This window comes from Saccostrea echinata, unplaced genomic scaffold (genome assembly GCF_033153115.1).
Source record: "Saccostrea echinata isolate AGI-Se365-2 ecotype Australia unplaced genomic scaffold, CSIRO_AGI_Sech_v1 ptg000029l, whole genome shotgun sequence".
Lineage (NCBI taxonomy): Eukaryota > Metazoa > Mollusca > Bivalvia > Ostreida > Ostreidae > Saccostrea > Saccostrea echinata.
Window position 1 is genome coordinate 30,960,527 of NW_026889778.1, and position 26,858 is coordinate 30,987,384.

At 33.0% G+C, this 26,858-nt stretch overlaps 1 protein-coding gene across 2 annotated transcripts in view; it reads left to right on the forward strand.

Moving 5' to 3' along the window:
- Nucleotides 1–26,858, forward strand: part of LOC133195819 (mitochondrial carnitine/acylcarnitine carrier protein-like) — a 243,894-nt gene that overhangs the window by 41,898 nt on the left and 175,138 nt on the right. The window lies entirely within an intron of this gene.

The window sequence follows — 26,858 nt, forward strand, 5'->3', positions numbered from 1 at the left end:
ACTTATCGCAATTGAGCAGTGAGGAATCTTTTTTATGCCAGCACCTTCTGCGATAAGGGACCTCGATTTATACGATCTCATCCAAAGGACCGGTCTCCACGTCCCACAATCCAAGTTCATAATACCGAGATATTTTATTTTTTATTTTATTCTATTTTTTTCACAAGTTTGTTGCATCAGATTTACTTAAAGATCATACTTCAATATCATTTCGAACTCAGGCTACTTAACTGCAGTGCATACAGCGTCAAGTGATTTTGATTGACAGATCAACACACGTGCACTTCGTGTGATACTTTTTAAGCTGAAAAATATACAGGATGTGACCATGACTGACTATGAAATCAGAAAACATTTAATAAAGAATGGGTGTGACCGATATAGAACTAATTTTTGGTCTATGTAAATGGATAGGAGGATCGGGATTAAGAGGGAATCTCTCTCTCTCTCTCTCTCTCTCTCTCACACAGACGTAAATTGAACATTTCATAATGACAAATCTACCATTATAGAATATGAAATTCTGTATACATGTAAATGGTAATTATATTCACATGTTCCAGATTTAAATCTAAAACGAATATATAATTCAAATGCCTAGCTGCACGAACGTCTCCAAATATTAATCAAAACGGGGGGGGGGGGGGGGAGGCTTCAAAGGAATTAGATAGTTTTATGTTTTATGAATTATAAGGAAAAGTACGGACGTCAGTTGCATGTACATAATTATATATCATTGCATAAAATTGTGTTCATTCAGGTATACTTATCCCACATATCAACAGACCTGTGCAATTTTTTTTATTATGGTTTTTTTTTTTCAAAAGAAACATATAGGGTACCATTATTTCACACAGAATCGCGTTTTCACATATTTTTTTTAACTCTTTGAGTATTTCACAAGAATCCAAGAATCGTCTTTTCACATCTTTTATAATTCCTTGGGTATATAGAGTATAGATCATGTGTCATAAATAATTTAACTTTTTTATCAAATATACATGTAATAACTAAATCTAATCTATAGATTGATTTTCTTTCTTTTAAGTGGCAGATATCAATTTATTTATAAAGACTTTAAAACAGTACTGTATTACAATTTTTTATCGCTCAATTCCTTTTTGAATGTATGTAATATTTTTTAATATCGAAAATAAAACTCGGAAATCGGGATAATTTCGCATTCAAATCATAGAGAATAATAAATCGTCTACATTATAGAAGGCTTATAACTTTCGTATTCTGAACTTACTATACGAGATAGATAAAATTGCATGCCTGTCCATCACTATAAATGTATATTCAGTGCTCATAATATATTTACTTGAATTAGGTACCTAGCATATATATTAATTTTTTTTTTAGATATATTCATGTGTAAATAAATTAACTGTCAATACAGACTTACACTACACTGGCAACTTTAAACTATACATGCACTGGAAGCGGTAACCAACGTACTCTTACATTTAGAAGAGTGCATATGGAACGTCTAAATATTTTTGATATGGAGAGTGTATATGTCTCTGACGTCATCGATACTATTTCCGCCTTTATCTCGAAAGTTCTATTCTCACTTACAAGTCAGAGTTATCTTTCTTTGCCCATTGTATACACACTAGGTAAATGGGGAAAATGACGGTACCTAAAATCTAGAAAATGTGCAATCCAATTTTAAAACAAATTATATATTTCGTATTTGTAGAATAACCTCTGTTATACATAATAATATCTTAAAAAAATATTAAAATACAAAAAAGTTGAAAATTGACCAAACACAAGTTCACTTCCGGTTCGGACAGGAAGTACCGGAAACACACGAAAACAACTTCGAAACAAAGAGAATGTCATGATCTAATACTCCTGTAAATTTCACATCTTTACCTCAAACCGTTTCCGAGAAAAATTCCGGACAAAAGTCCATTTAAAAATTGGAAATTCGGCCGTAACTTCGGACCGGAAGTGAATTTTTCAAAAAACGGAATTTTATATAAACTTCATATATCAGCCTACTATCATGTGAAAAATTGTGAAAATCTATCCAACCATCTCTGAGTAATCGCGCTCACAAAATTTGGGAGGAATAATAATAATAATAACTAGATACTTATTGCCAAGGCAATAACAGGTCTTCCGTTTTCTTGACTTCTTTGAAAAAAAAAAACAATCTTCTCAATAAGATTACTCTAAATAATTAACAAAAGTTATCACAAGGCTTCCAAAGATATGTAAATACAGATAAAAACAAACGGAATTACTTTTCTGTTTTCTTTATGTACTTCGTCATGAACGAAAGTGCTCCAAACGAATAAAATGTTCATTCTACACCTAAATTATTCACAACTGATCATCCCTAAAAGTTTCCATGAAAAACTACTCATGTTTGAGACAACTTCTTGTTTTTCGGTTGGCACTTCCGATGAAAATAATTTGCATGGTCATGATCTATCTAACATCTGCATTAGCCAAACATTTCTGTAAAAAGAAAAAAACTTTAAAAATTCACTTTTTTGCATCGCTTCCTTCACGACCGGAAATGACGGCAACGTACGATTTTTACATGATGTAGATAAACTGGTGACTGACTATCAGTTCTGAAAGTTTTATACTTCAGTTATGTACTGTTTTTGAGCAATAAGGTGAACAAAATCTCAATTTGAGGACAGAAAAAACACGTGACCGGAAGTGCATTTTGCTAAGATGGTTGACTTCACACTAGACAATTGCAGTCTCAATAACATATGTAAAAATCATTTCAAAAACTTTATCAATAAGTGATATTATTGGGAAAGTTAAAAATACCAATTACATAGTTTCTCTCCTATAACCGGAAGTTGTCGTTTTTTGTTTCCAGTGAGATCAACACATATAGAAACTGAGAAAGAGACTCAATTTTATGATGAAAGATTTATTTCAAAAGAGAAAAGTTTAAATTTTTGATTTCTTTGATCACTTCCTGTAACAACCGGAAGTGACGGCTGACGCTATTAACCCAGAGGGTTTTGCCTACTCATTAAGTTCTATTACTCATATAAGTTTGATGTCTTAATCTCTTACCGTTTCTGAGATTTCACTTTGACAAGTTCTTATTTTGCGGACAGTAAAACACGCGACCGGAAGTGAATTTTACCAAGATATTTGACACAACTCTAGACATTTGCAGTCTAAATAACATATCTAAAAATCATTTCAAAAACTTCATCTATAAGCGATATTTATGGGAAAGTAAAATACTCAAATTATGTAGTTTTTCGCTAATAACCAGAAGTTGACGTTTCTGTTTCCGGTGGGACCAACATATTTCGAAACTGCGAAACAGATGCAATAATGTGATGCAAGATTTAATTAAAATAAGAAAAGTTGAAATTTTCGATTTTTTTGATCACTTCCTGTGACGACCGAAAGTGACGGCTGACAAATTTAAACATATTCTGCAAACTTACTTGTCATGATCTATAATCCCTGAAAGTTTGAGGTCTTAATCTTTTACCGTTTCTGAGATATCGTCCGGACATGATCTCTTTTAAAAAAACGGAAATCGGACATATCTAACGACCGGAAGTGAATTTTGCAAAATCCTTAAAAATGTTTTTAGTTTATTTTATTTGTCATAATCCCTGAAAGTTTCAAGAAAATCCATCTAGCCATCTCTGAGAAATCGCTTGGACAAAAAATGGGAAAAAAATAATAATAATAACTAGAGCAAAGCTCGTTGCAAAGCAACGAGTAGGTCTTCCGTCCTGTTTTGACCGGAAGTGACGTCAACAAGAGAAAGGAATGAGTTTAGACGTCTTCAGTAACTTTAAAATTACAATTTTGCATCAAAACCTGCAAAATAAGCTATTTCTGGCTACTTCCGGTTTGACCGGAAGTGATCTTGAGGGATGATAAATTTGGTTGGACGCTTTCGGTTACATAAATTAACTAATAACATGTCGAAAACGGCAAAAATATGCATTTCTGACTACTTCCGTTTTGGCCGGAAGTGACGTTATTTGACGACTTTCGACAATCTTATTCACTTCTACTTGTTATTTTGAACAATTTTGCTTCTTTGATGTATCACAAATTCTCAATAGTTTTGGAGATATTGAGAAAAAAAATTTCAGCCCCTGTAGATCCCTTATTTTAGGGGTCAGCCCCTAATTGTTGATATCAAATGAAACAGCTTGCCATTCTGCACAACTTTTGTTCTATATGTTTTAACAAAATATTTACAAGTAAAGAGATATTCTTGAAAAAATGCTAAAAATTTTGATATTCTCAATAAGACTATTTTCGGAGCATACCAAGCGTCAAAGTGCGGCACTTCCGGGAAAAATGAACTACTTAATACATATTTATGAAAATTGCTCTATCATTGTTGAAAATATCAAGTTCCTATTTTAAGTGGGTTTTTTTTTTTTTTGGAAAACGAGCGGACAAAGTGACCCTCTAAAAATCACCTAATCGCAGAAATCTCCGGACCGGAAGTGACGTCATCAAAATAAAAAATATATCTAGATTTTTTTTATTTTCTACCAGACCTGAAAGTTTCCTGAAAATCAAACAACCCGTTTCCGAGAACTCGCGTGCACAAAATCGGTAGGAAAAAAAAAGCAATAATAGAATAATGCCTGGACATGTTTTTTTTTTTTTTCTCTGGAAGTCACCTTGAACTTGCCAGAAAGACCTTTGATCAAGGTCGTGACACAGCCTCCGTTCATAAGCAATCTCTGTTTCAAGTAAGAGCTTCCAGTGATTTTCTATTACTAAATCATAGCATGAAATAGAAATTAATTTTTTTCTGTCAGTATCCTTGAACTTGACGGAATAACCTTGGGTCGGTGTCAAGACAAACCCTCAATCTCAAACAACCTCTGTTTTAAGAAAGAGGTTCTAGTTATTCCCCCTTAGAAATTCATATCCCAGACAGGCATTTTACAACTTTTTCTGCCAGTGACCCTAAATTTGTTGAAATAACCTTATTTTAAGTCATCTAAAACCGGCGGACCATAAGCAATCTTTGTACCAAGTGCGAACATAAAAAATTACAGCCTAGATCGTAATAATACAATTTTCTTTGTCAAAGTCGAAGCAAACCTTTTTGTCACAAGCAATTTCTGTATCAAGTATGAGCTTCCAGTGATTCACAACTACAAATAAATGGCTCGGACAAAACATTTATTCTTTCTCCACTGACCTTGAATTTGCTGGAATGACCTTGGATCAAGACCATGACACACCCTAGGATCATTGGCAATCTTTGTACCAAGTATGAGCTTCCCGTTAATCCAAAAAGTCATAGCCTGGGCAAACATGGAGGGACGGACGGGCAGCTAGACAAGCAGACAGACAGACGGACAATATGATTCTTCCCCTCCCCCCGGTCCAGACACTTCGTTTGCGGGGGATATAAATTCCTATGTTAAATTTTGAACACCCATTCTGATTTGAAAAAAATTAAATCTTCACTATTTCAGGGAGATAAGTATGTTTTTTCATTCCGGCCCACAGGTTTCTAGAGAATAATTTTTTCAAATGACCTTTCCAATTTTTACTACTTGTATTTCTTAATTATCTTCTGTTGGAAGAGAATGTGGTCATTCATTTGATCAACAACGTTTGATTGATATTGACCCAGTGATTCTTGAAAAGATAAGAATGAGAAAAAAAATTACAAGTACCAGGTTTACAGCGACAACGTCGATTATGCTTATACCGAGAAAGCCAACAACGAAGTCAGAGAACAAACAAATTATGAGCAGAAAATCTTACTCAGCCTTTGGCATGAGAGATGGGGTACTGATCAAAAATTGCAATTATTTTTATATAGTCAATTTTTTTTACGATCGACGTTTTGACGCCCCCCCCCCCCCCAAAATGATTGAAAACTTCGCCCCTGAAGGGAAGCATTTTATCTATTTCCGGGGGGGGGGGGGGGGGGATATACGTTTACTGATGAGAGGAAATTTAATCAACTATCAGTCCTATAAATATGAATGATTGCTTCGGAATATTTGGTTACAATTACATGGCTTTTATATTTATTTATACACGTAAGTTAATGTCAGCTAAGAACTAAATTAACATTTGCTATAGACAAAACTAATAAATTTTTAGCTATTTAGGGTTATCTCCTTATAAAGATATATTTGTAAGAACCACTTTTTATAAAACAAATTTTCGCCCATGATATATTTGGCACTCTATTTAATTACCATTTCATTCGGATGTCGATCAACACATTTTTTTTTTCAAAAACCCCGGAGTGCAAAATAAGCGAAACTGGCCAATAAAGATGTTTAAAAATCCTGATTCCGCAATCGCATCATCTCGGGCGTTTCCGTCAGAGGTCGGAAAAACAACCCCGAATGTTTTAACATTACCGGATGTTAAAATTTTATACAAGATGAAGTCGCTTCCTATTTATTAAGGATAGACGGAGTTGAAAGTCCCCTCTAGCTAATTAGTATATTTTAGGTAATATCTTTAAATTCAATAAAGTTAAACTCAATACTCAACAGATAAAATATCTTCCCTCAGATCTTTTATAGTCATTTATTTCAAAGTTTGGGAAAGGGGGGGGGGGGTCTACGTAATACGTTCGAAGTTTTTTTCCGTTAGTTGGAAAGGCCCGAGAAGTTGCGACAGACTTATCTTGGTCTAAAAACACTTTGACAAACCCAAACCACGCAGTTTTATTCAGGACACGTGTACAGTGAAATGAAAAAAGTATATTCAATCCAGTTAATTTGAGAAAAAAAAAAATAGTCCGGCATTTTTTCAACCTCGTTCGGTTAATTTGTTAATTTATCTTTTTTCCGTGAAGGAGGAAGGCATGGACGAAGGATTAAATAAAAAATATTTCCAGGTGTACAAAAGCACCCGTGCATGGACTTCATTTTAGTACTACATATTGTGATTGAAGTTGAAAATAATCAACAAATGGATTTACAGAAAATAGAGATTATGATATTGTAAATAAAATTAAGAAAATTGAACAATATTTGATACAGGAACTACCTGGTATATATGTACATGAGCAAATGAGTCTCTCTCTCTCTCTCTCGATCGTATTTTTAAAAACTAACCCAGAAAAGTAATGTACGTAAGTTACAAGTCAATTATTTGAAAGAAAATATTCAATTCTATACGGTAAACGATACAAATAGTTTAATAGTTTATGATACAAAGGCTGCCGATTATAATTTTAATAATTGAAATAAAGTTGTCAAAGTGTATTAATTAAGAATGATAAATTTGTGATATTCAGTAGCTGCACTGAAGTTCACTGGTCTGAAAAAAAAAATGGGATGGATGACCAGAGACTCCGGTCCGTCAATAAATTATTTTTTTTCTCGGAAAGCTACATGTACAGTTCTGCAGTTAGATATTCAAGTGATACTAAAATTTTCCCGGTTATACCTTTTCCGCCCCAATTGATATTTTAAAAAAAATATGTTATGTGCATTCTGAAATTTACAGTTCTGGACATACGATATAGGTTTATTGTTATCTACATGTATAACCCGCTACCGATATTTAATCCCACAACAAAATTATGATGTAAGCATACTATACTTAAAAAAAGATCATTTACGGGTTTTGAATTAATTATAAAAACAAAATTCATTGCGTTAAAATCTTGAGGTATTTTATTAAAACTTTACTATCAACCCTGTAATATAAAGAGGCATAGTGCAACACTAGAAGTCGCTTATGAAGTTCAGACCTTGGCCACGTGACGGAGTTACTTATCAATGTTTAATCCATTTCATTGTTTACTTTTCAATAAAATAACGAATCATTTTTAAAGTAAGACTGGTCACCCTTATGATTCGAAAGATTCTCTTTAAAAGTTTAAAGTTGGTATAATCATGATAAAAACCTGTGATAAAAAAATATGACTGGAAATATTTGTGTTGAAAACGGATTAATTTACTATTTCAAAACGTAGAGAAAGCGCAAAGCTTGTGCGTTTAATGGTTAAATTAAAGTAACCGCAGATCGCTAGTCCATACGCAATGAATCACCAAATTAAAAGTAAAATTACACACGGTTGGGAAATAAATTGTTGGTAACGTTAAAACAATTGAAATATGGAGATAACGAACATTTAAAATTTAAGACTGATTAAAACCTAAGCGTTTTGTACTTAAATTAAATCTAAGATATTAACTTAAGATCATTTATTTGAAAGATTCGATTTACTTAAAGAAAATAATATTTTCCCCTAAGTCGTTGTGTTTGTAAATATTAGATTTAGAACAACAATGTTTGATGACTGCGAACTGGTTTACATGCACACGATGGACTGCTTTGACCACAAGCGATCGAAGGAATGGTTAATGGTTGCGTAATTGTAAACAAACACAAAACCTGGCTAGACGTTTTGGATTAAGGCTACATATCATGATTAAATTTAAAACAAAGATAAACCAACATAATCTCAAATATTCGATATTAATAATTGTCCATTTATTGTCGTGTTTACAAAATAGACTTAATACTGCCGATTTTTATTTTGTTTACGCCTGTGGGTCAATGGTTCACACGCGGTGGATCGCTTTAGATCTTCTCGGCCGCGCGTGATCGAGGGATGGGTTACGTAACGGTAAACAGAATAGAATCTGGGGTTCAGGTGAATGTAAGAATCACGCAGTTAATGATTGTGAATTCTTTGACTCTTAAAAGTTTTTTCGCGTTTATATTGTTTGCTTTCATATCTAAACAAAGAAAAGATACTTGTACTTTTTTCTGTTTCTCTCTCTTTCTCTCCTGGAAGGTTCTTTATTTTAAAACACAATAAAAAGAGAAAGTTGTCACCGAATAATCTGAATAGGAACCAAAGAGCACTTTTAAACCCTAATTTAAAAAAAAATTAGGATAAAGCATTGAAAGATATATTATTTATGGCAAGTTTATTTCAGTTATACGCATAAAGAGTTCTTCTTCACTAGCCAAATGAAAACGGGTCCTTGTTACGGGTCTAGCTTTTTTTCCCTACCATGCACAAGACTCGAACAAAATAATACTTTCATGAGACAAAGAAGGTATAAAGGAACAACTTTTTATCGACAACCATATCGAAATATTTTCTCGTTTTTGAGCTATAAAGCAAAAACTTTCAAGGGCCCTAGATCCCTAATTTAAGGGGCCAGCTCCTTTTTAGTGGTGTCAAATAAAAGGTAATTAAATTGTACACAACTTTAATTCTACATGTCTTAATAAAATATTTCTTATTTAAAAGATACAAAGGAAAACATGTGTCAATTTTTGCTCTTTCATGCGTCCTAATTTTTGACCCTATCTAGCGGCAGTTTGAACGCAGAAATCAAAAAACAAAAACCAATGTTCACAATTTCATTGCTTCTGTTTCTTATATTCAGTAGTATTTATGTTCCAACTTTTGTAGTCTCGGAATATTTGTCTGGAAATTAAAGACCCTAAATTTTCAGTTAAAGGGAAATAACTCGAAAGCGGAAGTGGATTTTGGAAAAATATTATATTATTCTGATAGAGTTTTGTAACGTCCATAAACTCTGAAATTTTGATTAAAATCCCTTGAGACATAAGCAAGATAAGAGGCATCAAAGTTAACAAGTAGGAAAAAGAAGATAAAAATTTGGGCTGTTGCGGACGTTGATGTTTGGTATTTCGGGTAAAAATGAACATCCAAGTACAAATCTACATATGTTGCTCTATCATCACTGAAAATCTCACGTTTCTGTGTTAAGCGCTTTTCTTGAAAATGCCCGGACAAACTAACCCTCGGAAATCACCAAATCTCGAAAATCTCCGGACCGGAAGTGACGTCATCAAAATAAAAAAATATATATCTAGATTTTTTAATTCTCTATCAGACCTGAAAGTTTCATGAAAATCGGGCAAGCCGTTTCCGAGAAATCGCGTGCACAAAATCGGTAGGAAAAAAAAACAATAATAAAAATAGTGGAAAAGAAACCTAAGAATAACAGTAAGGTCTTCCGCTGAAGTCGGAAGACCTTAATAAACAGTAGAATCACTATAAGGTCTTCCGTCTGAAACGGAAGACCTTAATAATAAAAAGAAACAATACAATCACTAAAAGTCTTCCGTTGTGAACGGAAGACTTAATAAAAAGAAACAATACAATCACTATAAGTCTTCCGTTGTGAACGGAAGACTTAATAATAAAAAGAAACAATACAATCACTATAAGTCTTCCGTTGTGAACGGAAGACTTAATAATAATAAAAAGAAACAATACAATCACTATAAGTCTTCCGTTGTGAACGGAAGACTTAAAAAGTTCTTGTTTTCCTGTCATGTACTTCATGAAGTAAACAGACTTCTTGTAAATCGCTCAGGTAAGTGCACTGAAGTGTGACTAATCTCCCCAGTCTTTCACTATCGGCAAATTTCAAAGTGAAAATCAAGCTATTGTGTTATAGAGAAGCGACAGTGCATGAACCACAGGTGTAGATAGGTGTTATCTTTTGTTTTTATGATTGTCCCAAGAGTGAAAAGGTATGAAAAAAATTTTACGGACGAAAATTTTCTTTTATAGTAAGCGAAGTGTATACTTTTACCTATGATAATAACAGACGAAATTTACAATGAATTATTAAGAAATGGTTTTGTGTTTCAAATATCTATGATAAAAAAAGAAGTTTGATATAAAACCAGTATGATAAAAAATGAAATGTACTGTATAACTTTTTCAACAAGACTACGTTCCAACAATATTTTTCCGAAGTTTTAAATACAGCGATAAACAACAAGCTATTGCCCATATCTCTAGGTAATACTACGATATGTCCGTATGATAGCCGTGTTTCACCTGAAAGAAAAAACTATCAAAATCCTATTGTGGGGTAAAATACGCACCCCTTTCTCACAAAAACATTTTCTAGGAAAAAAGTGCATATTATATTCAGCCAAATACGGTAACTCTTTATTACTTATAATTTATTTTAATAAATTATATTGTTTATGAATAAAAAAAGTGAACCTGAATATATTGACAAACAATTCATGTTTAATGAAAGGCTACATTGGCCACTCTCGTTGCCTCTATGGGATAGTCTTAGATTCCATTCAAAATAGAGCTAGTATACATCTTGCAAGTTGTGTTATACCCAGTGATTTATCAGTGTTCTGTGAATTTGTTTAGGACAGAATCAGCTCATTTCGGACCAAAATGGCGTTTCAAATGGAAGTACGCCATGTTGTGACATTGTAGAGAGCCGCCTTAAGGGCTATATTCTCTTGAAAGGGGATGATAATAATATAATAATAAATAATTTCTATAGTACCCTATATAATAAAACTATCACCCTAAGGTGCTTTACATAGAATGTACATAAAACATTGCATAGATTACTTTAAAAATAAAATTAGCCTGATATTGAAACTATTGCAAAAAATAATAATAAAAATATATGGTTGATTAAAAGTCTAGTAGTAAAAATATTTTTAAAAATCACAAGATAGATAAATCTAAAAAGTTAATCAAAAGCTATTTTATAAAAATAGGTCTGCAGTTGTCTTTTAAAACACTGAATGGATTTGGCTTGTCCAATGCGCACCGGAGGGGTGATCGTTAAAAAAAATAAAGATTTATTCTCTGGCCTTTGTCAAAAATCAAAAGAATATTGTTGCTCGTGTCGTTGAAATTTATTACATGATACAGAAGTATATTGAACATACAGGTCCGTAGAAGGGGGGGTGCAATCCACAGATGGGCAGCAGTATGGTTAAATTGTCTTTCGCCATACGTTCCAGTGTGCACCCTCGGTAAATTGAGTTGCAGACTACCGTCTGATCGTAGAGTACGGTTAGTTTTACAGATAGTCATCAGTTCCTGTAAATATATTGGAGCAAATCCATACACTGCTAGGTAGGTGTATACTAGGATTTTATATTTAGGACAGAATTCTACTGGAAGCCAGTGCAGGTCTGCAAGAATCGGAGTGATGTGATCTCTTTTTTTTATTTTTTGTGATAAGTTGAGCTGCAGTGTTTTGGATTTTTTGTAATCTTTCCACAGAACTTTTGTGAATGCCAAATACAGTCCCTGAAACGTTCTACTTTCCCATTTTTCCGTTCGCTCACCGTTCGTTCACCGTTCGTTCAGCGTGCGTTCACCGTTCGTTCACCGTGCGTTCACCGTTCGCTCTCCGTTCACAGTTTTGCGTTCACCGTTCACCGTGCGCTCGCGTTCACCGTTCACAAAGCGTTCAGCGTTCGCTCTTCGTTCCGTTCACTTTGCGTTCACCTTGCGTTCAGCGTTCACCTATCGTTCAGTTTTCATTGTCATTCGGAACTCCGAAGTGAAAGGACTTATCTTTTTGTAGGTTAGGAGTTACAGGTTTTTTAATTTAATAACTAACATATCGTGTTTGAAGAATCATTATTTCATGGGGAAAAATATCTACGATATATATTTTTATTATTCTAACTTAGCTGTTAGGTTATTTATTAAATTAATCTGGAAAATAAATGTTGTTATAAGCACATTCTGTAGCTATGTAGAACGATGCTGGAATATTAAATTTAACTAAGGACAATGTGCAAATACTTCAAACACTGCAACATTTTTGTTGTTTTGTTAAAGACGACAAATCGTTAATGGAGATATAATTACCCAAGTCAAATAATTACGCAGCAAAATTACGAAAATATTTATTTCTAACACTTTTTTTTTCAATTACTACAGAAAATATGATAGAACTAGTTCTGAGAGTTATACATAGTACTGCGGATATCGTGTTAATTTATTATTTTTGAAGCGAATTAAATTGATAGTGTGGTTAAAGGAAATATTTATTTAAAATGTAATGCACTACAGAATTTTCTCTACTATAATATGTAAAGTCTATAGTTACAGAGAAAAAAATCTTTCTTCACCGTAAATTTATATGTTTGCCATTCGATATGATTAATACCCCCCCCCCCCTTTTTCCCCCTAAATCGGTTACTTAGTCAGTATTGTATTTCCAGAATATTTTAATTAACATTTTAAAAAAAAGGTTAAGGTCTTTTTTAGAACAAAAATTTCAGTCTCAAAACAAACATGCATCTAAAAAAGTCACAAAACAATAGTAGTTCAAAATGTATACGTGTCGGCGGTGGTATTTGGAATTGGCAGAGAGTATGTTTCGATTTCAAGTGTTAATGCCCAATGTATTTTATTCAATTATTATTCAAATGTTGGAATCAAATCTAGAAATGATAAAAATAGATGTTATAACTTGTTGGAAATACTCGCACTTCGTCTTCGATGTGACGAAACTTTCACACCTGCACAGTGTCGAATGATTTTGATTGACAGGACAAGCACGTGGACTTCGTGTGAACTTGAAGCAGGAAAATAAAAACGAGTATGACTGTCAAACAAATGGATATGATTTGTTGATTAAAAAAAAGTTACTTTCACTGTCTGATATATTTAGAAAAAAAATTTCAGAGTTTTTGTTTGATATAGGTACAAACATTTAGTGAAGCCTGAAATTGGGAGGGGGGGTTAAAACGGAATATCTCTCTCTCTCTCTCTCTCTCTCTCATTTGGCTGTTTAATAAAAACTATAACAGCATATTACTTGAATATCAAGTTCTAAAAAATGAATTTATAACAAATAATATGAATATGTATCTTTGTATTATCTTGTCCGAGTATAATCACGGCCATCTACAGATAGATGTAGAAGTCTGCTCAATAAACGTTGAGCAGACTGGCCGTTGGAACCGGGGGGGGGGGGGCAAGGGGGGGGGCGTGCCCCCTCCCTCCCCAATAATTTTGCCGATATATAGATTACTATAGTAAACATAGATACTATATGCTTGTGCCCCCCGCAATAAAAAAAACGTCCACTGACCTTTGTAATTATTTTTTTTTCATTACTTTACACGAAATCGCTTTAACACGGAGATATAGGAATGGATGTTACAACCACTTTAATTCATTTTTTAAGTCAGAAGTTTTCTCTGATTTGTTATCAAATAAGAATAAACATTTTTATTTTCCAACTAAGAAAAAATATCTCTTATACTTCAGCGTTCGGCAACAATTGCAATGTTTTAATGCGATAAAAATCGTGTGATTAAAAACTTAATGTGCATGCATCGTCTTTCTCAGGACAATTTTGGAAAATTTATTTTATTGACTTATTTATTCATTCATTTATTGGTTTACTTATTTATTATTGATTGATTTATTTTTTTTTGCACCTGACATTATAAAACAATAAAATAGTTTCAATGCAAGGAAAAGATCAGAGGCATTCCGAATATATCGTTCATCTTGCGTTCACCGTTCGTTCACCGTTCACTTTGCGTTCGCGTTTGCGCTCCGTTCGCGTTCTGCGTTCGCTCACCGTTCACCGTTCACACATCGTTCACCAAGTTGCGTTCAGCGTTCACACATCGTTCACTCACCGTTCGCTCTGCGTTCGTTCAGCGTTCGTTCACCGTTCGTTCAGCGTTCGCTCACCGTTCAAGTGGGAAAGTAGAACGTTTCAGGGACTGTAGTACACTATTCCTGTAGTCCAATCTTGAAGTAACTAGGGAATTCACGAGAGTCTTGCATGCATCTGTTGAGATGAAACTCCTAATCCTTTCAATGTTGCGGAGTAGCGTAGATGATAATCATATGTTTTAATGACGAATGCTACTTGCTTTTCCATGGTGAGAAACTTGTCAAGATGGATGCCTAGATGTTACACTGTAAAAGTTGATGATGCTCTCTCCAACTTTAAGTACAGGTTCACGTAAGAATCAGGCATTCGGTGATAAATCGAATCCTTCATAATTGGCCATATTTTTTCATATTATTACTTGATACAGTAGTAATTAAAATAAATCATGATTTTTCCAGAAAGGCACATCCAGGCTGTGATATGTTACTATAAATAGATTCGGGCATTTATGGGCCAAAATGTCAACCAAACAAGAGGAAGTTCAGTACAGAAGTAACAAGTGTTGTTGTTTTTCATGAATTATCTAACCCTATTTTAATTTGAGAGGAGTCTGTATCCTTCTTGTATTAGTTGTCATGGAGTTGATATCTAGGTCGTATCCATAGTAACCATTGTAATTACATGTCTGTCAAGACATTTTGGATGTCACAAACATTGTGAATTTAAAACAGTATTATTAAAAACAGCAAACACATTATGTAGCTTATTGCACATGGAAAAATAAAACAACTGCTCATTATTAGTTTTCCAGTTTAAAAAAGTGTGGAAAAATCAATTAGCAGTTTTTAATGAAAAGGTTATATGTAAAAAGAAAGATCAAGACTACAATTAAATTGGTAGCTGAATCAGTAAACTGGCCACATTAATTACTTTTTAATTAGCTATTTGTACATTTAATGTAATCTGACTGAGTTACTAAAATTGTTATTTAACAAATATTTCGAATAAATAAAAATTTTTTGAATAACAATCAATAGATGCTGTTAAGAACCTCGATCTTTAACCCCTTTTCTTCAAATGACAATTTTTGCCCATGATCATTTTTGTAGTTTTTAAAACTCTGTTTTGTATTATTTTAAGCATTTAAATGTATTTTTTGTCTATCATTCTTGTACTTTTTGATATTTTTGAAATACAATCCTTCATGCTGATAAAAATACAAAAACAATACATATTAATACAAAATTAATACATTCTATATTTTTTTCATACTTTTTCATGTACTGTATTATTTTCATATTTTATATGAATATATTTTATATCTTTTTTGTACTTTTAATTGTTCCAGATGAAAAAATACAAAAATAATATATGTCATTTGTGATACAAAATTGATATATTCTATATTTTTTTTGTATTTTAATTCTTAAAGGTGAAAAAATACAAAAATAATATATGCTAAAACAAAATTAATACATTCTGTATTTTTTCCATACTTTTCTATGGACTGTATTATTTTCATACTTTGGAGAGGAAAATAGAGAAATAATACAAAAGTACAAAAACAATACATTTTTACAGGTTGTTTGTATCATTTCTGTATTATTTCGAAAAAATAAAGTGTATTAAAAATATATTTTTCTGTGCTTGGCTTTTAAAAAGTCTATATTTTTTACCTAAATTGGAACCAAGATTTAGAGGGTTCCAAATTTGGTCATTAAAAATATACTTTTTTTGTATTATTTTAGTATTTTTTTTCTTGTATTTTTCATTATGGGTAAGCAAGCGCATCCAGTTTTCTTGTATTACTTTTTTCATATGGTAAACATGATGAGCAATCACTATCTATTTGGGTGATTCTTCTTATATAAGCATTTTTTTTTCATTTAGTTTTTCAGCTTTTACTGTTTGTCAAATACTAACTTACATATAACAACAGAGAAAACATTATGCTACATGAAGACATAATTATTATTTATAAACAAGTCGGAGTATATTGCAAGTCTCTTCTAGCAATGTCCTAAAACTGTCAACTTTTATAGATAAAATTATAAGTTCATTAAGTTCTTTGACTCCTTCTAAATCATATTATATGAAAGGAATGTAAAGGATTTTGTTCAAATGCAGAAAATGATGCAGCTGCAACATTTGATTTCCTGTACCAATATGATATTTTTAATTGCATATTTAACAAATATGTCATGTTCAAGATACTAAACTAAATGTTTTAATATGAAAATTTCCAAGTTTATTCTTTAGAAATCAACAATGACCAATTTGCAAAAAGGTTTAACATGTTTATTAAATGTTAACAATTTATAAATTACATTGTACATTATACAAAGATCAAAATTTGTAGAAGAAAAGTTGTTACAATATCAGTTCTTTAAGATTATCATTCCAAAAGTTAATGAGCAATGTAGGACTAAAGTTCTACCTACACTACTGTCACTAGCTTTTATGATGGTAAAACACAACAAAAGACACCAGATTCACTGCTTGATGTGATTTTAGAAAATTCTTTCATTCGTAAAGGTTTTCCTCATTTTTCACTAAATTTTGAAGTTTGGACAGGAGAAGAAAACCTCGACTGTTTGAGAAGGCCAAAGAACTCTTCTGCAACTTGAACTTATCTGAATAATTTAATGCAGTGGCATATTACCCAGTATTTTAAACTCTGAATAAGCATAAAATTCAATATTAAGAAACAATTTAATTACTTATCTCTAAAAGACATTTTTAAAGTTTTAAGCAAGATATTTTTTGTTTTTAGCTCACCTGAGCCAAAGGCTCAAGTGAGCTTTTCTGATCAAAATTTGTCCGTTGTCTGTCGTTGTTGTTGTCGTTGTTGTTGTTGTTGTAAACTTTTCACATTTTCATCTTCTTTTCAAGAACCACTGGGCCAAATTTAACCAAACTTCCACAAAGTATCCTTGGGTGAAGGGGATTCGTTTGTTCAAATGAAGGGCCACGCCCTCTTTCAAGGGGAGATGATTAGGAATTAGTGAAAAAATAATGGCATCATTTAAAAATCTTCTTCTCAAGAACCACTGGGCCAGGAAAGATGAAACTTATGTGGAAACATCCTCAGGTAGTGTAGATTCAGGTTTGTTCAAATCATGACCCCAGGGGGTAGGGTGGGGCCACAATGGGGGATCAAAGTTTTACATAGAAATATATGGGAAAATATCTTTAAAAATCTTCTTCTTAAGAACAGCAAAGCCCTGATTGTTCATATTTATATGGAAGCATCCTCAGGTAGTGTAGATTCAAGTTTGTTCAAATCATGACCCCTGGGGGTAGGGTGGGGCCACAATGGGGGATCAAAGTTTTACATAGAAATATATAGGAAAATATCTTTAAAAATCTTCTTCTTAAGAACAGCAAAGCCCTGATTGGTCATAATTATATGGAAGCATCCTCAGGTAGTGTAGATTCAAGTTTGTTCTAATCATGACCCCCGGAGGTAGGGTGGGGCCACAATGGGGGATCAAAGTTTTACATAGAAATATATAGGAAAATTATTTTAAAAATCTTCTTCTTAAGAACAGCAAAGCCATGATTGGTCATATTTATATGGAAGCATCCTCAGGTAGTGTAGATTCAAGTTTGTTCAAATAATGACCCCCGGGGGTAGGGTGAGGCCACAATGGGGGATCAAAGTTTTACATAGAAATATATAGGAAAATATCTTTAAAAATCTTCTTCTTAAGAACAGCAAAGCCATGATTGGTCATATTTATATGGAAGCATCCTCAGGTAGTGTAGATTCAAATTTGTTCAAATGATGACCCCCGAGGGTAGGGTGGGGCCACAATGGGGGGGGGTTCAAAGTTTTTCTTAAGAGTATATAGAAAAAAACTTTGAAAATCTTCTTCTCAAGATAAGCAAAGCCATGATGGGTCATATTTATATGGAAGCATCCTCAGGTAGTGTAGATTCAAGCTTGTTCAAATCATGACCAATGGGGGTAGGGTGGGACCACAATGGGGGGGGGGGGTCAAAGTTTTTCATAAGAGTATATAGAAAAAAACTTTAAAAATCTTCTTCTCAAGATAAGCAAAGACATGATTGGTCATATTTATATGGAAGCATCCTCAGGTAGTGTAGATTCAAGTTTGTTCAAATCATGACCCCCAGAGGTAGGGTGGGGCCACAATGGGTGATCAAAGTTTACAGAGGAATATATCGGAAAAATTTTTCTGTCAAGAACAGAAAAGCCATGATTAGTCAAATTGATATGGAAGCATCGTTGGGTAGTATAAAATCAAATTTGTTGAAATGAGCGCCCCCAGGGGTAGGGTGGGGCCTAAAATCTTCTGCTCAAGAACAGCAAAGTCATTTGTTATATTGATATGAAAGCATTGTTAGGTAGTTTAAATTCCCCCATCCCCCCCCCCCCCCTCTCTCCCCTGTTAACTTTTCAATACTGAACTGATTTTTGCTTTTTTTCCTAGCCAATGTGCTCAGGTGAGCGATGTGGCCCATGGGCCTCTTGTTATAATTGGTAGTTTAAAATAAAATAAATATCTATACCCATTTTATAAAATGGGGCTCTCCTAATTTATAGGAAGGATTTCCAAGAAGAAAAAAAAATTACACCCAACTTTGAAATAATTTTGAAAAAGATAAAAAATTAAGGCACTTAAAGCTTAATGGAAAAAAGCTTGCTTATTATTTTTGGTTGACATCAAAAGGGTTTTCCTCATTGTTAGTTTAAAAACTAGGCCTACTTACCTGCACATGTTGCATCACATGAACTCTTTTTTTGTGAGAAGATAATTTCCATATTTCAGCAGGATTTTGGGAAATAAATCCATAAATGTTAAAATATATAATTGTGTCTTGAAATAACCGCAATCAAGTGTTACATAGGCTATGTTGTTGTTCTCAAATCTAATGTCGCATGACTCAAGTAAGTCTGCATTTCCTCGCCAACATGACTTTATGATTTAGAGTTTCAATAAAACTGCTATTAAGCAATGATTGTTTAAAGTGCGTTGTGTAATGCGAAGACCGATTTTCTTTGAAGTCTGTTATAAACTCTTGTGCATCTTTGATAACGCAGTCAAACTGTAAAACTATATTAATTCTGCCCAAATCCGCATGACAACAGACAAGTTTCGAGCAACCTGAACCCAATCAAATTTGACACCCACTGTATTGCTAGGTTTCAAGGAAAAAGATGTTTATTTTGAAGTTAGACATTCATTAATTTTCAGTAGATTAATTAAACCAAAATAAAATGCCAAATTCGATGTTTAATCAATTTGATTCTGTTTTTCGGCATCAGCATACTTAACAATGCCTGATTATTTATCTAAAGCATAAGAACACATGGGATATGCATACATCAATAAATTTCTTACACATTCTTCTTCCTTTTCATATTTCCATTTAATTTTTATGTGCCCCCGATTTGTAAATATTTCGATTAAATCAACCGCATCTAGGGTAAATTTTGTTGATGTGAACTAGCTCGGACGGAAGTGCAATAACGGTAACTCTAACTTTACAAATGTTCTGCATTAAATAAAAATTCCAAGCTTTGTAATAAAAAAATATTGAGAAATTTGTTGTCTAGGTCGTATGTTAAATGTTAATCTTCATCCATTAGAATCTGCTAGTTAGAGTTATCTTGTTATACACAGAACTTACCGTTACATTTAATATGAAGAGAAAATTCGAGATTTTTCCCTCTTGCATTTAATGTTCCGAATGACATTACACTTAATGATGACGCCTGAAAATACCGGACACTTCCGTCCCAGCTAGTGCACATCAACGAAATTTACCCTGATGCAGTTGATTTAATCGAAATATTTACAAATCGGGGGCACATAAAAATTAAATGGAAATATGAAAAGGAAGAAGAATGTGTAAGAAATTTATTGATGTATGCATATCCCATGTGTTCTTATGCTTTAGATAAATAATCAGGCGAAGTTTAAGCGAGGTGAGGCAGACGACGAGAAAAGAGTTGCAAGCCTTCTCTCTTTTATGTATCAGTCGAAAACGGTATATTTAAAAACAGCATATAGAGACAAAAGAGTTACATTATTGATAACATACAGTGCATATTAGAATATAAAAATAGGAAAAAGGTGACTCGACCCCAGATTTAAAAAGAAAAAAATTGGAAAAGGGGGGGGGGGGGGTTCATACCCCAAGTGCCTGTGATTTTGTTCAAATGATGACCCCCGGGGTAGGGTGAGGCCCAGTAGGGGAATCGAAAGTTTTACATAAGAACATATAGAAAAAATATTTCTTCTCAAGAACAGAAAAACTATGTTTAGTCATATTGATATGGAAGCATCCTCAGGTAGTGTAGATTCAAGTTTGTTCAAATGATGACCCCCGAGGGTAGGGTGGGGCCACAATGGGGGATCAAAAGTTTTACATAAGAACATATAGAAAAAATATTTCTTCTCAAGAACAGAAATGCTCTGTTTAGTCATATTGATATGGAAGCATCCTCAGGTAGTGTAGATTCAAGTTTGTTCAAATGATGACCCGTGGGATAGGGAGGAGCCACAATGGGGGATCAAATTTTTACAAAGGAATATATGGAATTTTTTTTAAAAAATCTTCTCAAGTACAACAAAGCCATTTGTTACATTGACATGGAAGCATCATCAGGTAGTTAAAAATTCAAAATTCAACCCCCCCCCCCTGGTAATCCTTTCAATACTGAACTGATTTGTGCTTTTGCCTAGCCAGTGTGCTCAGGTGAGCGATGTGGCCCATGGGTCTCTTGTTTGTCTTCTTGACAATAACAAATATGAATTTAAACTATTCTATATAAAATCATATGTGTTTTAAAATCAATACTTGAAGTTCATAAATGTCAATGACTAAAAAATTACAAATATAGTATTACATGTACGTATTGCCAAATATCTTTATACGCAAGTTTTCAAATAGTTGTGTAATTCATCAAGAACACTGACTAAAAATCAATTTAAAAAAATCATCACATGTATATTAATTATTATTAATTGTTGAAAGTCTGTAACCAAGTTGAGTTTACAAAAAAAAGCAACATTAATCCACAATTTGTTTCAAAATTTCAGATTCTTTTTAATGAAATTAGAGAATCCATGCTTTGTTATGAGCTGTTAGTGCCTGATGGACCAATAATTAATAATATCAACTGTTCTGGAAACGATACTTTCTGTATATAACACTCTTTACATACTGAACTTTTCTTGTCCCATCTTCCGAAGATGCTTAAAAGTGAAAATATTTTACCCCTTATCTATGACTTATTAGTTCTAAAGCGTGTTTTCAATATCAATATCTTTTTACAAGCCGCCATTTTCCAAGACAACTACTTTCATTTTATATTTTTTGATAGGTCATTCGTGTATCCTTTCGTACCGATATTTCAATGCATGTATCATAAACCGTATCTTAGCAGAAAATATCAGTATGTATCGGTGTATCAGTATATCTTCCCACCCCTACTCATAACGATTGCTGTTTTAATTTTTTAAGGTTTCAATATTTGTACCATTGTATAGATTTGTACTACTCATGTTCATAATATTTTCTCAATATATTGCCTATTAAATTAGAACAAGCCTGAATATTTCCAAATCATTGAACATATGTAATACATATGTCCTGATGCATAACCATGTGAAGTTTTAAGTCAATTCTCAAACACTGACTTATCACGAAAATTTGATTTTGCCTGATTCTTACCTGGACCTGTACTTAAATTGTAAAACTGGCACTTTTTTGGATTGGAATTTTGTTGTAAAAATTATCAATTCGGTTTTGTCCTGGTTTAATTTAAGAAGATTATTCGACATCCAGGTACCTATATCCTGCTAGCAATTTTCAAGTTGTTTAAAATAGTTGTTCCAGTTTTTGTGGGATCTTATTATCATGTAAACTTGGGTGTCATGGTATAGCAATTAATGATATTTGAAACCATGTTGATGGGATATGATCAAGAAAAGGTAAAAATTAGGTGGGTGTCTCAAAAAGATATCAAAAATTTTGAGAATATGGAAATGACAGAAAGCTTCCTGAAACAGTGTAACTTTAATTCGAGCCCACAAGGATTTGCAGGTGTCCTATAGTAATCACTCTGTCTGTCTGTCCATCTGTCATTCTTCCATCCACAAATTTTCTGTTTTTTTTTCTAATAACTTTTTTTATGGTCCACCAAATGAGTTCAAATTTGGTAGGTTGGTTGAATAAGCAATAAGACATATTTTGATGCTAAGTTTGGTTCTCCATGTCATCTGGTTTGGAGCTGGAATGGTGGGGTAGATTCCTTAACTTTATATAAGAATTAATGGGCAAAGAGAGATAACTGCTGAGAATGTTCCTGTTGTAAACTCTGAAAGCTGCAATGAGTCTTGTGGGATTAATTAACTTTCCTCTTGAAGAAAATCCAAAGCATTATCTGTGTCTGTCACATTGAAATAAATTAACACATCTGTCTACAAATGAAGTTTGTTTTGAAGTTAAAGTCAATTCTGAATGATGTTTACATTCTCTGAAATGTGGATTTAAATAAGGCCAACATTTTTTTTATTAAATGATTTACGGGAATTTTTTTTTAAAATTGGGTCGGGGGGGGGGGGGGGGGGGGAATAAAAATAAATTTAAAATAAAATTCCATATATTACGCAGTTGACTAAAAAAATAATAATAAAATTGGAAAAAGTGTCCGATTTTTTAATTTTCAATTATTCAATAAAAATTGCCACATATACAGTGTGGAGCTTAAAATATAATAACCGCAATACAAAAATTAAAGTAGACTATTAAACCCTTATGAGAAATGGGGAAAATCTAAGGAATTGATTAAAATATTCATCATGACCATAACAAGATGACCAAAGAAAAAAAAGTTTATGATGAGAAACTCACTATCCTCAAAGTACTGAAAAAATCATGAACCAACAATTCAAAAATGGAAAATATTGTTATGAAGAGAATCTCAATATAATATAAAACCCAGAATCATGATTTAAACCTATATTTTTTTCAATACAGCATATAATGTTTATTCATATTTACAAACATCTGAAAGCTTGAAAGTATTAACACATTAAATACCATTTTGTTTGCAGTGTCTGTTTATCTATTTAATACACAACAAAATACTTGTGAATTTCTAGTCTGTACAGTGCTGCATATGATCTTTTTAGAATGTTACAAGTTTAAAAACGTTTCTTGGATACACATGCAAGTTAGATACGTCACATTTTATTCTTCACAAAATTCGATTTCCATTCTTTTATCAAGTTCATCAAAGGTATCAAAATTGTAAAAGAGAACTACTGTATAGTATAGTACGGTACCCACAGCGAAAGTGACAGTCCTGTCAGTGTCAACACATCCTCTAGCAAAATTAGGCTGATCATTTCTTTAATTTCTTTTTAACTGCAACTTAACTTCGTTATCGGACATACTCTAATTGATTTTCCTGTTAGCTATGGTTGACTTGGAAAAACTATCGTGTATAAGTACAAAGTATTCTGAACTTTTGTAAAATTTGACATTTCTGCATCCATGTTGGCACATTTTTTAGACTTTCAAAACAGTTGATAACAAACGTAAATTGATTGGATGATAATAATGGCTTTCAATAAAGCAGCCAATCAGAAATGCCGACTTATTTGCGCATAATTTTATTTTCTTAGTGCCTTGCATTGACGATCGGCAGGAAATTTAAAAATAGAATCAACAACAGGGACTTTTATTTTTATTTGCTTTTAGCTAAAATTGCAGTCGGCGCTCCTGTAAATCATTTTCTAAAAAAATGCTGGCCTAATGTTTATACTTTATTTTGGTAAAATGCACAATGAGTTGTGGTTTTATTGAATTCTAAAAACAAGGTATAGATAAAGATATCTTTTTTTATTATTTTTTTTTTTAACTTTTTTTGCTGCTATGTAAATTCAAAATACTATTAATTTTAACAGGTAGTCAAATAATAACCTCATTCTCATTGCTGAAAAAGTTCTTATTATAAACTTAGAAGATATGGATGAGAGAGCAGCAGTACAATTAATCTCCTGGGATTAATTATCTTGCCAGCTGCAAAAAATTTTAGAGCTTGTCTTTATCTGTCATTTTAAGATTAACACCTTTGTCTGCAATTTATGTTTGTTTTGAAGTTAAGGTCAAGCCTGTGTGATATTTGCATTCTACTGAAGGCTAGCATTTTATGAAACACATGCTTTATTCTTGTTTTAATATACATTTAATTGAGTTATCAAAGATAAAATGTATTTTATTGCCTTATGTAAAATGCAAGGATACTATTTATAGTTTGTTGGATATTTAGGAATTATCTTGAAATTTTATACAGTTGCTTATTCTTCTTCATATATTTCTTAATTTTTGTAATTTTTAAGTAAAATTCTCATTCCGTAAGCTGTACCCTTATATTTCTATGCCATGGTGGGGCCCTTGCTGACTGGCCAGTTTCCTATTTTTTTTCAAATCAAGACCCCTGGGTCTAAGATGAGGCCACAATAGGGCATTAGAACTTAAAAGGTTTTTATCACTTATCTAAATTTCTTAAAAATTCAAACACTATTATATTCTTGGAACATATAATTATCGTTTAATTCTGAAATAATGTTGAAAAGAGCCGTAATTAGACGATAAAACACCCGAAATATAGGGTCCTCGGAGTGAAAATCTCCACTAATTAGATAGGGGTCACGTGGTACTGAAACGTCATAGGTGTCATGGTCAATAGAACTCGTAAAGCTTATTGTAAGAAAAAATATATTGAATAAATTTTTACGCTAAATAAATAGAATACACAATATGGCCGGTTGAAATTTTGACATTGACTATATTCCTTTCGTTATGAATGGTCAATCTTTTGTATGAACATCTAGCAGAGAAAAATAACCAGAAAATATGCCGACAATATTGGAGAGACGAAGCTGTTGACAACTCGGGACTTGACTAAATAGAAGGAATTACTAAAGTTTACCTTCGTAAAATTTATAAATATGGGAATTTTAAATTCTCCTTCATTATTATTTTAATTAATTATATATAAATAAATCCTGTATATCATCTATCTGTCCTAGAAGTGAATATCATGTACTAGAAATGACACTTCTTCAACATGTTCAATGGCGCCGTACGCCATTACGAAGTTCACAACATAATTAGGGCCCTGCAAGGATTTGCGGGTGCCCTATAGTAATCACTCTGTCTGTCTGTCTGTCTGTCCATCTGTCTGTCTGTCTGTCTGTCATTCTTCCGTCCACAAATTTTCTGTTTTTTTCTAATAACTTTTTTTAGGGTCCACCAATTAAGTTCAAATTTGGTATGTTGGTTGAATAGGCAGTAAGACATATTTTGATGCTAAGTTTGGTTCTCTATGTCATCTGGTTTGGAGCTGGGGTGGTGGGGTATATTCCTTAACTTTATATAAGAGTGAATGGGCAAAGAGAGATAACTGCTGAGAATGTTCCTATTGTAAACTATGAAAGGCTGCAATGAGTCTCTTGGGATTAGTTAACTTTCCTCTTGAAGAAAATCCAAAGCATTTATCTTTATCTGCCACACTGAGATTAATTAACACCTCTGTCTGCAAATGAAGTTTATTTTGAAGTTAAAGTCAATTCTGAATGATGTTTACATTCTCTGAAATGTGGATTTAAATAATGTTCATACTTTATTTTGTTAAAATATACAATGAGTTATGATTTTGTTGAATTCTAAAAACAAGATATAGATAAAGATATCGTTTTTAGCTCACCTGAGCCGAAGGCTCATGTGAACTTTTTTGATCAAAATTTGTCCGTTGTCCGTCGGCGTTGTAAATTTTTCACAATTTCATCTTCTTCTCCAGAACTACTGGGCCAATTTCAACCAAACTTGGCACAGACTATCCTTGGGTAAAGGGGATTCAAGTTTGTTCAAATGAAGGGCCACGCCTTCTTCCAAGGGGAGATAATTAAGAATTCGTGAAAAATTAATGGCATCATTAAAAAATCTTCTTCTCAAGAACCAGTGCTTGAAAATATGAAACTTATGTGGAAGCATCCTCAGGTAGTGTAGATTCAAATTTGTTCAAATCATGACCCCTGGGGGTCGGGTGGGGCCACAATGGGCGATCAAAGTTTTACATAGGAATATATAGGAAAAATCTTTAAAAATCTTCTTCTCAAGAACAGCAAAGCCATGATTGGTCATATTTACATGGAAGCATCCTCAGATAGTGTAGATTCAAGTTTGTTCAAATCATGACCCCCGGGGGTCGGGTGGGGCCACAATGGGTGATCAAAGTTTTACATGGGAATATATAGGAAAAATCTTCTTGTCAAGAACAGCAAAGCCATGATTGGTCATATTTATATGGAAGCATCCTCAGATAGTGTAGATTCAGTTTGTTCAAATCATGACCCCCGGGGGTCGGGTGGGGCCACAATGGGCGATCAAAGTTTTACATAGGAATATATAGGAAAAATCTTTAAAAATCTT